Source organism: Mastomys coucha, unplaced genomic scaffold, assembly GCF_008632895.1.
Source record: "Mastomys coucha isolate ucsf_1 unplaced genomic scaffold, UCSF_Mcou_1 pScaffold18, whole genome shotgun sequence".
In the NCBI taxonomy this organism is placed as follows: Eukaryota; Metazoa; Chordata; class Mammalia; order Rodentia; family Muridae; genus Mastomys; species Mastomys coucha.
Window position 1 is genome coordinate 83741201 of NW_022196900.1, and position 16405 is coordinate 83757605.

Here is a 16405-nt window from a genome sequence, read left to right on the forward strand (position 1 = left end):
ACACAGACACGTGCAGGGTTTATAGGAGACCTGCAGGAAGGCAGGCTCGGCTCCCTTGGTTTCCGCCTCCGAAGCGCTGGGCAGCTCGGTGACATTTTCACCCATCCTGTGTGAACGGCCACCATGGTGCCCAGAGTGTGGATTTTTGTGTTACACACACGCTCTAATGAGCAGGTGATTCTATGGAATTTGTGATCAAACGTATGTGTTAGCTCCCCCGACCCCTCTCGCCACCCAATGGAGAGGAAAGGCTGGTTGGAACCAGTCCCTGCAGTGGTTTGTGGTGCACGTGTTGCATTTGGGGCACACTAAGCGACTGTGGTACTTTTTTTGTTTTGGTGACTCTGTTTAGGTGACTCGGCTGGTGACAAGGGGGCCTTTGGGCTTTCCAGAGAAGCACATGGGGAAAGAGGTGGAAGGTCCCCTGCAGAGGGTCGTAGTGCTGGGGAGCTCAGCAGGAGGCTTCCTGCCCAATGGGACAGCAGGAGACACCACATCACTGGAACAGGGCCAGGCAGAGGTCTCAGGAGCACCCATGCTTTAGGGAGCTGGCAAAGAGAGAGGCAGCCTTGGAGAGGGAGCTGGATAGAGAATCAGGGCCAGGAGGAGTGGGGAGAAGGCTATGAAGGGGAGAAGGCTATGAAGGGGAAAGTCATGAAATGGAGAGCCACAGAACGCTCTTGGACTCGCACCAGAGTGATTTCAATCGTGGGGTGGGTACAGAAACTGGAGGGTGTGGGTAGAGAAGGCACTGTTGGTCCTGTTTCTTGATGCTTGCAAGGAGCAGAGACAGGCAGGGCTCCAGGTGGAGGGGTGGGCCAAAGGGAGTGTGAGATTTGTGCTTTCAGGAGAGATGGAGAGATCTGCAGCTGAGAGGAGGAGTCCTCAGGGAGAGTAGTGACTCGCACCTGGTCTTGCCTCACATCCCCCATCATCTCCTTCCCCACAGGCTCTTTCTGGACCTAATTATCTGGCTTCACCACCTTCTACACGTACTCCTGGGTCAGGTGGCCCTGGTCTTCCTGCTGGGTCACCCCTGCTGGCCTCCGGCCCCCAGCTGGTAGCAGGAAATAGGGTGGATGGGAGGTGAATTGCCTTCGGAAGATGTGCGTTTGGTACCTGGGGCTCCTCTGATAAGCGAGAAGGAATGCCTGGGTGCTCTGGCCAGTTCTCCACTGCTGACCCCATAACCCCTGCTCCTGATGACAGCAGCTGCTGCTCATTGTGTCTGTTTCATTGGCTCAGAATGGGAGCAAGAGCTGGAAATCCATGAGAACTGATAATATCAGCTCTGTCGTTGGGCACTTTGGTCCCTGTCACAGCATGTCAAATGGCCTACATGTATCATATGTTTAGCAATCTCTCTCTGGGTTCTTTCTTAATACAGCAGTCCTAGGAAAATGCAGATCATATTTAAAAAATTAAACAGATGTTGAAGGCCTTCAGTAGCTTTCTAAAGCTCTTGTAATAAAAGCCCATCTTGCTAATGTGGCCCGTAGCACCTACACACCCTGGTTTCTGGTGCCTTCTTCTCATTCAGCCTCTTCCTCCCCACCTCCATGCTCCAGCACCCTGTCTCTTATTCACTTTCTCTTCCACCAGAGCAGCAGGCTCTTTCCCATGCTGGAGCCCCAGGGCCTTTGCATGTGCTTCCAGTTAGCTTATTTGCCTTTCCCTCCCCCTTCCCCCCTGCCTTTTCCTTCTCCTCCTTTCTTTTTCTTTCTTTGGGGGACAGGGTCTCACTATGTAGCTTTTGTTAACCACTTTCTCACTATTTATACCAGGCTGAACTCAAAGTCACAGAAATCCTCCTGCCTCTGCCTCCCGAGTGCTGCGGTTAACGGTGTGCACCACCATGTTTAGCTCTTTATTTGCCCCATGCTGGTGCCCACTCAACCTTGAGACTTCAATTTAAGCCATGGAAGCCTTTCCTGAGGACCAGATCGGGTGTGGTTCTGTTATGTATCCCCTGGGAACGGGGGTGGGGTGGGGGTGCCCTGAATGGGTTCGGGTGGTTCGTGTCTTCTCTCTTCCTTTACACTGACCTCTTAAGGTATTGGAATCACACTGTTCTGCCTCCATCATCCTTAGGCGCAGCACATAGTAGGCATAGCACATAGTAGGTGCCAGTGAATGCTGGGCAGCCAAGAATGGATAGTTCTGCTTCTCAGGAGGCAAGAAGCTGGAGCATCCCGTAGGCCTTGCACAGGCGGAGCTGAGGCCTTAGGCAGAGCAGATGTTCTGGAGCCCAGCTGCCTGAGTTCTTGCTGTGGCAGCCTCGCTTACCGGCTGGGTGACATCTTGCAAGTTTCTTTTTGGATTTTAAAATTATTTATTTTGGGCACATGCTCCCACCCCTAGCTGTGGAGCTATTAGCTGCTCAGGGAGAAGGAGAGAGTCTTCTCTAGATATGAAACCCTTCTGGTTGATCAGCCATGCCCTGGCTGAAGACCACACAGCCAAGAATATTTTGGACAACACAAAGCAGTCTAGAGGATTAAAAAAAAAGGGGGGGGGGGCTGGTGAGATGGCTCAGCGGGTAAGAGCACTGACTGCTCTTCCAAAGGTCCTGAGTTCAAATCCCAACAACCACATGGTGGCTCACAACCATCTGTAATGAGATCTGATGCACTCTTCTGGTGTGTCTGAAGACAGCTACAGTGTACTTATGCATAATAAATATAATAAATCTTTAAAAAAAAAGGATACAAAGTGGGTCTGGGAAGAATTGGGGGATGATGAATAGGGTCAAACACACGTAAAATTCTCAACTAATAAAATAATTTAAAAACAAATTATTATTATTATTATTGTTGTTGCTTTTGTTGTTGTTATTACTGTGTGTGTCCATACATGTGTACCATGACGCATGCGTGTGGAAGAGAGAGGACAGCTCTGTAGAGTTAATTCTCTCCTCTCACCTATGTAGGTTCCTGGGACTGAGCCTCAGGCTTTGGGGCAAGGGTGTTTGCCTGCCCACTGATCATATCAGCCCCGTCCTTGCGAATGTTTTAGCTTTTCTGAGCTTCTGTTCCTTCATCTGCAGTAAGGGGGGCGGGCTATAGTTCTTACTCAATAGGATTAGTGTGAGGCTGGATTGGGTGGAAAGAGGTGAAGTGGGGTTCCTGGTGCATACACTCCTATCAGTGGGGACCGTCTGTGGGGTGGGCTTGGGGGCGGATGCTGCTTCCCATCTTCTTTCCTTAGCTGTAGAGTGAGGTTTGGGAAGGGCCTTTGTCAGATTTGTGGTGTCCAAGGAGATCAGGGTCTGAGTAGTCCAAGTCCAGCCCTCCAACACTGAGGTTGGGGGAACATGGGATGCTATAGGTCGGTTCCCAGATTCTCGGTCCGGCCCTGAAGCTGAGTCAGGGAGCCTCGGAAACCAGGCCCAGTCCCAGCTGAGCTTTGTCCACAGACCCCCTGGTCCTCTGATGTCCTGGCATTCTGAGGCTGGTTGTTCACAGAAGCCACTTTTTAGAACTGAGGCAATTTGGCTTCTCCCAGACACTTGAAGGAGTAGAGGAGCTTCATCTAAGATTTCTGTGAGGGGTGGGTGGGGGCAGGGCTGCCGTCCCACTGGAGGGTGGGGGTTGGGGTACTGTAGAGTTCTGGAAGGAATGGAAGGAAGCAGCCTGGAAGCCATGCCGGAGAAGGGGAGTTGTGAGGAGAGCTGGGGGTGGGGATGGGGCCGGGGGCGGGGGTGGGGGGTGGTGGAGTCCAAGCCGCGTCTATTTCCTTTTCTGAGGCATGGCTTCTTCTCCGTGGCGTGCAGCGGAGCCAGGAAGCAGGCACTGGAAACTTCTGGCCAAGGCTTCCGCAGAGCTTTCTGCTCTGGGGTCAGTGTTCTTGTTTGGGATTGAGACATTCTTGTTTTCCCCTGGGGACAGATGGCTCCCTTCTATGACTATCTGGAGCTACCCCATAAAAACAGAGGTCTGCCTCTGCTTAGAGCATAGGCTGTGGGGATGGAACCTGGCTTGTGTCCCTGGGCCTCTTCTAGAAGTTTCTGGGCTCCTTTAGACATTGGCCAGTACGTGCTTGGTGACTCTTCTTACCCGCAGCCACAAAGTCATCCCACAGTTTGCTGGAAATTATCAGATCTTAAGCTTTAAAAGGGTTTGAAAATTTTGAGACAATGTCTCATGTAGCCCAGGCTAGTCTCAAAGTCGGGATGTAGTTTGAACTTCTGATCCTCCTGTTCCCACCTCTTGAATACTAGGCTTTGAGGAGCCAACCCCATTTCCAGCTCAGGTCTGAGTTGTTAACCTTGCTCCACCAGAGACTGGTGTGAGGCATACAGAGCACACACACTTCTGTGTACTCTCTTCTAGTGATAGGCAGGACCTGTCTTAGACATGTTGACTTATGACAGGCATCCAGTTGCGGCCAACAGTTGCGCTGCTTGGAGCTGTCTGGGTTTTTTGGGCCTCACCGTTAGCAAGTTCTATAGACTGCAAGAAGCCTGACTGGAAGTGCTACTGAGCGACAGAAGTTAGGGACCAGTTCTCCAGCCTCCCCACTTTTCCTCCAAAGGAACTTGGGGCTGTGCTCTACTGCCCCCTAGAGGTCCCTGGCAGGATTAGGCTCAGTTGCCTATGAAAATCTCTTGGGCCATAGCACATTGTCCCTTCTCTGCCCCTCTCCCTCTGCCAACTGGTGCTTCCTCGGACCCACCCCCTCTGCAACGATTACCATAGAGAACCTGTCTCAGTCTGGGTTTGGAACCAAAATAAGACACCTCTAGCCCACACTGTGTAGTCATATCATTTTGTCAGGACCCCTCCTGTCCTGCCTCTCACTGGCTACCATTTCCCACAGGTCTCACTTTCTAGTTGGCCATGTCCTGCTTGGCCATGGGCTGGAAGGAATTCTAAACCTAGTGTACCCATCATGCTTTGCTTGGTTCACTTTGATCACTGAACTTACAGTGCTGTACCGGGGCTTCTGAGTCAGGCATGGAGAGTGCCTGTCTTCAGCTAGTGGAAGGAAGGTTCTGAACCTAATGGTGGCCTGCTGGGTCAAAGTTCAGCTGTGCTGAATCAGATGATCCTCACACTTAAAGGGTGCTGAGCAGGTGAACACCCTGAAGGTGTGCTCTTCTCCTTCTCCCCTCCTCCCGTCAAGCTGATCTCTCAAGCCAGCAAAATTCCTTCCCTGCCTCCTGTGTGCACAGAAGGCTCCATACAGTCTGTTCACCCCAGCCCGCTTCTGTCACTTGCAACCAAAACTCCTCAGTGCGACCCTGGGTTTGCCTGATGTGGTTGTGTGGCAGACGAATAACATAGCAGACATTTGTGACATGTTGACAGGATCAGCTCTGCGTATTCCCACTCTGTGCACCCCACTTCTCTCTTCTGCCCATCGGTAGTGACAATAGCTACTTTCAGGGGTGTCATGTGGACAAAGCAAGATGGTGGAAGGCAACAGGCTGTCCTGGTGTGCTGCTGTAACTTAATGCCACAGACCGGGTAATTGATAAGGAATATAAATCAAATTCTCCACAGTTTGGGGAAGTCCGAGGCTGAGGCTCTGCATTTAGTGAGGGGCTGGTCTCTGCTTCTTAGGCAGTGCCTTGGACGCTGCTCTCTCTGGGAGGGAGAACACCATGTGCTCGCACTGAGTGGGAATGGGGGTGGGGGAGGGACAAAGAAAAGGAGAGCTTGTCAGAAGTCTCATGACTCAGGTACCTCTCCATAACACCCATCCCTCAACTCCCCCGATCCCTGTGACATTATAGGTTAAATTCCTGACCACTGAATTTGGGAGGACACTTTCAGATCCTAGCCAAGGTGTGGTCCACTCTGAGGGTTTGAGCCAAGCACAAAGTTCCCTTCTGCCCACGTGGCTTTGGGAAAGCCAGGGAAGACGTCCTCTCCGAAGAGGAGCTTATTTGCCTAAGAATTTGGGGTATGGGGTATGGGAGAGGTTTTTTTTCTTCCTCTTCCTCCTTCCTCTTCCTTTAAGAGAATTAATACAAAAGGCAGAGAAGGAAATGAATGTTCGGTGCCTGTTGTGTGGCATGTACCTGGCCCACCGCCTCCCCCTGCCTCCACACACATCGGAGTGCAGATGGCTGACCCAAGGCAAACATTTCCTCTGGGCTTCATGGTGCTCAAGAAACAGTTTAATTTAAAGCTGGAGGTTCCGGGTGAGAACCGGTTTTCAGGGGAGGGGGTACTCTTGAAACACTGAAGAATCTGGCAAGGTGAGGACACTATCGCATGTGCCATCAGTAGCTAGAGGTGATGCGCAGATGTCCCCTCTTGGGCATTCCTCTGACGTAGTCTCTGCAAGTCTGCCGTGTATGCTACTTGCCTGGTGGTACAGTCCTTTGAGCCTGGCTCCACACAGGTTTAGCACGTCTTCCTGCCTCTACGTCATGGCTTTCCTTAGTCCTATCTTACTGAGAAGACTGAACCCCATCACAGGCAGGCAGAAGAGGACATTCCCTCTTGTGCCCCAGCTTGGGCTGTGGTGGGGCAGGAGGGGAGGAGGCAGTTTGGAGTTGACAGCTAGCAAGGGTCACCTTCAAGCAGGAGGAACTGGAGTAGGGCGGGGAAGGGTGGGGGGATGGAGAGATAATAATAGGTTTGCAGGGTTTGGCCCTGCCCAGGAGGGGCTCTCTTCCTGGTCATCTGCAGGATCCAGGTGCAGAATCCAGGTAGTCATTGAGGATGCCCTGGGGACTTGGTGTCTGTTTAGTGGAGAGGAGGGCCTGGGAGCCTGCTGCTACAGGAGGTGGGGTTTGGGGGCAGGAGAGAGAAGGATGGTAAGGGGGAGGTGCATTCAGGCTTGGAGGCGCAAAGGGCCTGCATAGAGCTGTCAGGAGCAGCTAGCTAAGCAGGTCTGGAGTTCAGTTCAAACCTCCTAATCGGAGACAGTGGCTGGCTCAGAAGCACGTTGTAGATGAGCCGTCCTTGTTTACCCAAGGTCTCTGCATTTGAGGGTGGTTGGAGGGGGACCCCTGCTTCCCGTTTCTCTTACTTTCCAGAAATTAACGAGCCCCTCCCTTATTCAGAGGCCTTCCACAATCAGCTTCCCTGGGGAGCTGGCCTGAAGTAGAAGGCAGTCAGGCAGGGAGGGCTAGATCCTCGAAGCCTGCTTATCACCTCCCCTTGGCTCCGAGTGGATAATTACACAGCTCCCAGAGCCCCAGGACTGGGCCAGAAGGCAATCCACACAGACAGCATCTCAAAATTAATGGGACTCCAAGGGGTTTGGGGTGGGGGCAGGGGCGGCGGCGGGGGTGGGGGGACGGGGAGGGCCGAGGCTGTGAGAGGCTCAGAGAGAAATCAGATACAGGTAGAAGCTGCCTGGCAGAAGGAGCTAGAAAGCTATATAGTCTGACACAGAGTTGGAGGGAAAGAGCCAGGAAATAGAAGGCCAGAGAGGCTAAGTCACCCTCTTGGAGTCACACAGCAGTCAGGCCTGTACCCACATACCTCTAAGGCTAATGCACATGGAGTATTGATTTACATCCACATGGAGTCTCACTTGATGGAGGAGGAGGAGGAGGGGTCAGGATCAGAGACCTTAGGCAACTTCCTCAAGGTCACACAGTATATTTTGGCTGGAGCTTCTTTGATAAGCAGGACAAACTTCTAAAGCTTGTTCTTCCAAGGAGGCTTATTGTAGATGTAGCAGGAATTCCAGGCTCCTAGACCTGGGCCCCCACCCTCTTCCCCAGGATTCCAGGAGCCTCCCCTCACGGCTCCTTTTTGTCCGTGCCCATTCTTTCATTCACATGGCTCTGCAGGCTGTCCTGTACCTTTTGTGCCAGGCTTAGCTTCTTCTGTAGTGGTGGCCTCTGTGGCCTCTACTCCCAGCCTGCCTTCTGTAGAGCCGCTAATGCCCCCAGAACAGAGGTCAGGACAGGTACACACTGTGACAGACAGGACTCAGATAGCTTTGACCCTACCTCTGAATTGAGTATAAAAAGTCCCGTTTTTTTTGTGGTCTATTGATATAAATCCAAATATATTTTATAATATATGAGATAAATATAAATATACTCATCAGTCCAGCTCAGACTCCTTCCCTCTAACTTAAAAATAAGTGAGAACGTTTTCATGAGTTGTGAAGATAGGGTGGCCTCCATGTCCTGTGTCCCTTGCCCGAGGGATCAGATCCTTGGGTGGTGGATCCTGAATAGTGTGGCCTAGAAGGTTTGGCTTGGAATTTCTCCTGTGGCTTCTGAGGAATGACGGCTGAGGGTGTGGGGGATGCTGGAGAGCTCCCTCCAAAGTGGCTTACTAAATTGCACAAGGCCGGCAGCAGGAGGTCTCTGTTCCCAGCCACTCAGTGTCTCCATGGGGCTACCAGGGTATCTGTAGGATTGGTGCCGGCTTCCTTTGAGTAAGTGAGGGGTGAGTCGGGGGAGAGCTTGTGAGCAATCACTGGGGCTGTAGGCAGTTGATGGGGCACTTACCTAGCGTGCTCAAAGCCCTGAGTTCAATTCCCAGTACTCCACAGATTGAATTTGAGGCCAGCTTGGGCCAGAGATTCTGTCTCACAAGGAGAGGGAGGGAAAGAGGGAGAGAAAAGGAGAGAGGAATCCATTTGCAATGCTGGCCTTGTCTCTTCTTGGAAGTCCACAGTCAGCATACCATCATTGCCACATGCTTTGGATTATAAGTTCCCAAGCACACCTCCTCCCTCGGGGACTTAAGGGAGGTCACCGATATTTCATTTTTTGGCATATATATATATATATATATATATGTATATGTATATGTATATATACACATACACACACACACACACACACACATATATATATATATATATATATACACATACATATATATGCCATAATTACCAGCATGCCAGAGGTTTTTCCTGGCCTAGCTAATCCTGTCCCCATTGACACCCCCCCATTCCCTCTGACATCACCCTCTTCATCGCTGTCTGGAACTGCCTTGTTCTTTGTCTGTCTCCTGTGTATAAGGTCAGCTCCACTAGAGGACCTCATCTGCCTGTGTTCACCACCGCCATAGCCTCAGGATCTAGTGTGACCCTCACACCCATGAGTCTCTTGATAAAGCACTTGATGGTACAAGGGCACCAGGGTCACCCAGGCAGAGGAGGGAGTAGTTGAAGAGGCTGAGGTCATATACAACTAGTTCCAGTACCTGGGGACTTAGAAGACGGTCCTTCCAGAACAGGAGACTGACTGATTGGCAAGCATGAGAGACCTGCTGGGGCTGGCTGTGTTGTATTGTAAGCAAGGACTCTTGCTTGGGGGGTTAAGTGGGGGAGTCAGATCTAGGAAGGGGTCAATTGCTAGTTACACCAAGTGACTAATGACAGTGTACTCAAGACCCACAAGGCGCCAGGGTGTGACACTGTCCCGATCCACTGAGGCTGCTGTTTTTGATATTTCCTTTGATTGTCTCTTGCTTACCTGCCAGCACTAGGGGGATGAATCCCGGGAGATGGGCACTCGCCTGCTTTGCCTGGCTCAGCCTCTGGGTGGCAGCAGAGGCCCAGGCTTGGCTGCAGGTTGTCTTCTTGCTGTCAAAGCTTCCTGGCTTGCTCTGGTGGGTTACCACACTCCAGGTAGGGAGTGGCCCCCAGGTCAGAAGTTTGGGAATTCAAAGCTGTACTTGCACTTCTGAATTCTTCTAGTTGGATGGTGGATAGCAGGAAGGCCTTACAGAGGGACAGGAGACACCCAGAGAGCACCTGGGCAGGTGTGCCAGACACTGGAAAGAAGATGCCGCTATTGGTGGCTGAGGTCTCAGGACACAAGACTAGCCCAGAAGGGATGGGCTTCAAGGCCTAGAGTCCCCTCATAGAGTGGCAGCAGGCAGGAAGGGATGGTCCCCAGTTTGCTAGGAAGGATGCCGGTTGGGAATCAGAACGGAGTCTGGGAGCCCACACCTGCAGCTCAAAATGTGTCAGTCTCCAAGCTGGGGAGGGCATCCAGCCCTATGCACATACAGGATGGTCCCCCATGGGTGGGTTCCCCAAGGGACTGTCCCCAGACTCTGGGTGAGATACAGCCCTGGAGGACTGGTTTAGACTAGACCTGACAACAGTTCTCTGCTTTCCCTCCTTGGAGGGGACTTTACCAGCCCCGTACCTGCTACCTGGCAGCCCTCATCTCCCACCCTCCCACCTGGCTCCAGGTCCTTCCCATGGCTTCTGTGGCCTGGAATTTGATTGCCTGACCACGGGTGGTCTTGTGCCCAGAGACTGAGGTTGGGCTGGGGCTAGCAGGGCACCTGGCTGCTTCTCAGAGCTTGGGGAGTGAGTGTATCCCTATTTCCTGCCTCCAAGCTTGCTGCAAATGGGGGTTCACACAGCCCAGCCTCAGGAAGGGCTTGAGTCTGGACAGCTGCTGCTCCCCTCCCCCCACTTTTACGTTCCTGGGTCTGGTGCATCGCTGCCTGCTTACTTTTTTACCTGGCTAGCTTTTTCTCATCTTCATGTCTCCATTTAAATGTCACTTCCTTGGAAACAATCTTAATACCCCCATTACTCTTACTCAAAGTGCCCTTTGCTTTGTCTTCAGTACATTCATCACACCTGCCATTGTGGTTTTCCTGTGTGTGTGTGTGTGTGTGTGTGTGTGTGTGTATGTGTGTGTACACGTTAACACCCGACCCCACAGAACAGACTGTAAGCTCCCTGAAGGCAGGCAGCAGATCTGTCCCACTCATCTCTGTACTCCTAGGTTCTCTCCACTATGCCTGGGACACAGTAGATGCTTTAAAAATATTTGTTGGTAGAGAGAAAGAGAGACAGAATGAGTTATGGATTCCCCTGGGGACTTCTATGTGTTGGGAATTAATAAAACCCCAGTTCAAACTTAGCATTTCTCTGGATCATCAATTTTACTTGATGGTAAGGAATTAGAAGCTCCATATTCACTTATTAATTGAATATTTTACATTACAAAAGTAATACATGTTCCTTGTCAAAACACAATCAATAGGCATTATTTTTATATTGAAACAAACCCTGACACAACATGGCATAGAATGCAAAGTCGGCCTGACTAGTAAGGAGGAGAGATGAGGCTTCAAAGCCATTTTGAGCCCTAGGGGTCCAGACTGCCTGTGGCACAGGCTTCTCCTCCAAGAGAATTGTAACTTAGATTGCAGGGTCCTCTGACCCTGGGAATCTCTGATTCAGTCTTGGGTGGGGCTGAGGCCCCTGTGGGTGAAGGACCCGGAAGGGTTGGAGAGGTCTTGTTAGGTGGCTGAGCTAATGCTGGGGGTTCTGAGTATAAAACACAGGCAGATCTGTTAATTCAGTGCTTGCTATGCAAGCCCGAGGACCCAGGAGCAGATCCCTAGGGCCCATGTAACTAAACCGGATACAGCAGTGACCATCTCATGCTGGGGAAGGGGAGGTAGGAAGATCCTGCAATCGGCAAGCTCCGGGTCCAGTGAGAAATCCTGCCTCAAAGACCAAGGTGACAGCGCGGGAGAGAGAGTGGTTTAGAGCACTGGCTGCCCTAACAGAGGACCTGAATTCAGTTCCTGTCACTCACATCGTGGCTCACAACCTTCTGCAACTCCAGTTCCAGAGGATCTGATGCCCTCTTATGGCCTCTATGGGAATTGCATGTACATGGTGTATATATTTCCCTGCAGGCAGAACACTCATACAAATAAAATAAAAACCCAATTAACAATAACAACAAAAGCAAGAAAGCGGGAGAGAGATTGAGGAAGACACCCAACATTGGTCTCTAGCCTCCACACGCACACATCATACATGTCCATGTGCACCTATATACACAGGTACACTCATATGACATGTACATACACAGACACACACAGAGACACACACAGACACACACAGACACATGCACAGACACACACAGAGATATATACATAGACATATACACAGACACACACACAGACACAGACAGGCACACACACACACAGGCATACACAGATACATACAGAGACACACAGACACATACAAAGAGACACACAGACACACACAGAAACACACACAGACACACACACAGACATATAGACACACACACAGGGGCACTGGCAGTGCCTCAACTCAGAAAGTGAATGCCACTTATCATATAATGCAAGCTGGTTGAGTGGGCATTTGTTGTTCAATGCACACCAGAGTGGAATAAGAAGGTGGACCTGGATCCTCATGGATCTGGGTTCAAATTTTACCTCTGCAGGTATGGCCTGGAGGAGTGGAATGTTTTCATGGGGCAGTGGGATGTGGGGAGGCATGGTGAGGAGAGTACCAGGAAGGAAGTCTCCTGGTGGCAAAATAACAAGAGTATCTTTGGGAGCCTGGTGAGTTTATTGCAATTAAGCCCATGGATCTGGGTTCAAATCCCATCTCTGTTATTTTTTAATTTATGTGAATTCAATCAATTCCTTGTCTCCCCTGAGCCTCAGGTTCTCAGTCTATAAAAGGTGGCTCCCAGTGGCCATCTGTAAAGCTGGCAGGCATGTTGGAGTCTTTTGACTTTGGAACATGGAGTCATCTACAAGGTTCATGCCTGAGAACAGAGGAACTGAGTTACAAGAGAGGAAAGTCATGAAGCCTGAAGTAAGCTTACCCTGTTGTGATGGGGCCCATTCATGGCTCTCTCCAGCCACACCCACCTAAGAAGGTTGGGCAGCTCTTATGGAATGTTGAGCCTCTCACGGAATTGCCTGGACAATATTTAAAACACCCTAATATTTGGCTTCAGCTCAGACAGAGTGAGTCAGTCCTTGGGAGTTTCGGAGCACCCAGGATGCAGTGCAAGTGTCCAGGGCTTTGAACCTGCAGCAGAGGGAATTCCCACTCACAGCCCAACTCCAGCCTGATGGCTCCACTGAAGCCTCCCCGGGCTCCCATGGTCAGCCAGTGGCAGTACGCTTTTAACTGGACTGCTCTGCTACCTGGAGCTCAAGTAGCAGTCATAAAGTACTGGCAAGATGCACCCAGAGTCGCTGCTTTTGGAACAGTGGTCTCAGTCTTGGTAAACAGGCATGGACCCATAGAGACAATGACACAGTGACAGATAGGCCAGGCCAGAGCCAGGGCACACCCTGCTTTTTTCTCTTGCCCTAGACAGATCCTGGAGGAGATCTTAATTTGAGCTGTGTTATAAACTCCTTGGGGGAGCTTGCTAAACTGTGAGCTGGGGGCGGGGCTGGAGTTACTGAGAGGTAGTTGTGTCTGTGTGTGTATGTGTGCACCTGTGTGTGTGTGTGTGTGTGTGTGTGTGTGTGTGTGTGTGTGTGAAGGATGAGTATTTTCTAGGGTTGGAGAGATGGCTCAGTGAGTGAAACACTCGCTATGCGAGTGTGAGGACTTAGTTCAGATCTACAGAACTTAGGTTCGGGCAAGTAAGGAGGCAGCACCTGTAATGCCAGAGCTCCTCCGGGGAGATGGAGACAAAGACAAGGGGAACCCCAGATTCCGTGGGCTGGGGCAGCTAGCCTGGAGGACACAGTGGGGAGCAAGAAACACTGTCTCAAGGTTGAAAGACAAAGGCTGACACCTAAGGTTGTTTTTAACCTTTATGATGAGCATACTATGATATTGAACACTTGTATTCACACACACACACACACACACACACACACACACACACACGCACATGCACACACACACACACACACACACACACACGCGCGCGCGCGCGCGCGCGCGCTTTAACGCACACTGGACAAAAGGAGAGGGAGCCGGAGCACACTGTGTTGGGGCTTCTGAGTCACCATGACCACATGCTTGGTGGGAATGACTTAAGAGTGGGGAGATACATTTCTGCTTATACTTTAGAGGTTCAGTTCATCCTTGTTGGGAAGGTGTGGGAGCGCTCGATGCGCGGCAGATGCCATTCCCTCCATCCTGGTCAGCAAAGAGAGAAAGAACAGAGAGTGAATGGCATGTGCTGTTGATGTCAGTGGATCAAGAGAGAGAGAGAGTGGCATCTTCTAAACATGCTGGGGGAGACAGAGAGATGGATGGACCCAAAGAAGAAGGGCCAGCAATGGAAACACAGAGGGAAGTAGATTTAGCAAGTGATAAAAAGGCAGTCGGGCACTCAGTGAGAGCTTGAGGATTCAGGGCATGGCCGTCAGAGAGTCTGATGCTCCATGGACTGGTCAGCTACAGATACTGTTTTCCAGTTTCATTTTGGCCCAGAGGGGACCTTGGCCTTCTGCTCAGAGGTCAGTCCTGCTCCCCTCCCCAGTCTCAGACAGTCTTCCCTACCTTCTGTCTCACCCACTGGGTTCTTTCCTCTTAGGAATGCCCCAGGTGTGCCAGCCAGCCTTTTCGGTTCTCTGTGGGTGTCTCGGGCTTTGGCATCCTTCTTGTTAATTCTGGGTTCGGTGTGGTGCCCTTCTTAACTCTCAGTGTACCCTTGTGTGTTATCTGGTTGGTATTGGTAAGAGAGTCCCCAGGCTTCTTCCGTACCAAATAATTCTCTTAGACCCTCTTTTTCATCCTCTTTAGATCTTGTCTTCATCATGAAGCTGCTTGTAGCTAATGCTTCTTGGTGTCTATCTATTTATACCTAAAATATACACATCATGAGAGATACGGCAAACATACACTAAATAGGGTGAGACAGATGTACAAACAGTAGATATTCTCCTCTGCCTGGGAGCCTCTGCTGTGGTGGCTGAGCTCCCTGAAGCAGCCTCTGCTCCCCTGTATCTCTAACCAGTCTTGCCTGCCTCTGCCCAGCTGGTCTGAGGTCACTCCATGATGGAATATTTACCTACTACTCATTATGGAGCTGGGCCCAATGCCAGGGACTTTACATGAATTAACGTTTTATGACCCTGAACAATCCTCTGAGGTGGGAACTATTATTATTCCGTTTTGTCCAGACAGGGAGGCAGAGATGGGGCTAACTTGCCTGTTACCACATAGCAAGGAAATAGTATACCTCAGAGCAGAAACTTGATCTGACTAGCTTTTAAAGGGGGTGGAGGGAGTTTCTGCCGCCGAGGCTTGGCTCCCAAGCCTGTGTGTTCCCAGAAGGCGCAGGCGGTGTCCTCTGATTCAGTTGAGGATTTCAACAATGGGGATGGAACTCTGGCTTTAATAACGACTGGGTTGGTGGTTTATCACTGAACGACACAGGTGATCCTTCCTCCCCAACTTAAATTGCTTGTTTTTGAGACAGAGTTTCTCAGTGTAGCTCTGGCTGTCTTGGAACTCACTCTGTAGACCAGGCTGGCCTCAGAGTCAGAAATCCACCTGCTTCTGCCTCCCGAGTGTTGGGATTAAAGGCCTGTCCCACCATGCTCACTGGGGAAAAAATTTAAAAAATATGTTAATTTTATGTGTATGGATGTTTTGCCTGCATGTATGTATGTGCATCATATGCGTGCCTGTGACTTGAGAGTCAGGAGAGGGTATTGGATCCTCTAGACCTGGAGTTCCAGATGACTGATAGCTGCTGTGTGTGTGATGGGAACCGACCTTGGGTTCTTTTGTGAGAGTGACAAGTGTTTTTAACCATTCAGTCATCCTCCCCCTCCCATTTTACCTAACTATACAGCCCTGGCTGACATGGAGTTTGCTATATTTGCCCATAGTGATTGTCCTGCCTCTGCTGCTGATGCTGGGGTTGCAGTCAGGTGTCACCCCACTGAGAGTCTGACTGAGATGCTCCCCCCCCCCCCCCCCCGCTGTCCTTGGTGCCAGCCTCCAGAGTGCTGGAGTCACTGGGATATGTTCTCACAGGAGGTTCCCCAATCTACATTTTTTATTGTTGTTGTTGTTATTATTATTATTATTATTTAATTTTGAGGACTGGATGATGCATCAGTGGTGAAGAGTGCTTGCCGCTCTTCCAGAGTACTCAAGCTGGGTGATCAACTCACAGCCATCCTTAAGGCCAGCTCAGAGGATCTATCGCCCTCTTCTGGCCTCCAGCAGTACTTTCGCACACATGATGTGCACACAAAAACAAAAACATTAAATGTTAATAATAGAAAGGACACAGTAACGAAAATATTTTGGAGGGTTCATCAGTTAATAGCACTTACTGCTCTATAAGGGAATTATAACTCAGATCCCAGAACCCGTATAGGGAAGCTTACAATGTCTGTAACTCGAGCTCTCAGAGATCTTAACGTCCCCTTCTGACCTCTGCGGGCACCAAGGTGCGTGTTGAGTATGTGTGCGAAAACACACACACACACACACACACACACACACACACACACACACACACACCACATCTTTTAAAAAGTTCATCTTGGGGGCTGGAGAGATAGCTTAGCAGTTAAGAGCGCTGACTGCTCTTCTGAAGGTTCTGAGTTCAAATCCCAGCAACCACATGGTGGCTCACAACCATCTGTAATGAGATCTGGCACCCTGAAGACAGCTAGCTACAGTGTACTTATATATAATAAAAGAAATAAATCTTTTTTTAAAAAAGTTCATCTTATTCTTTTTTTTT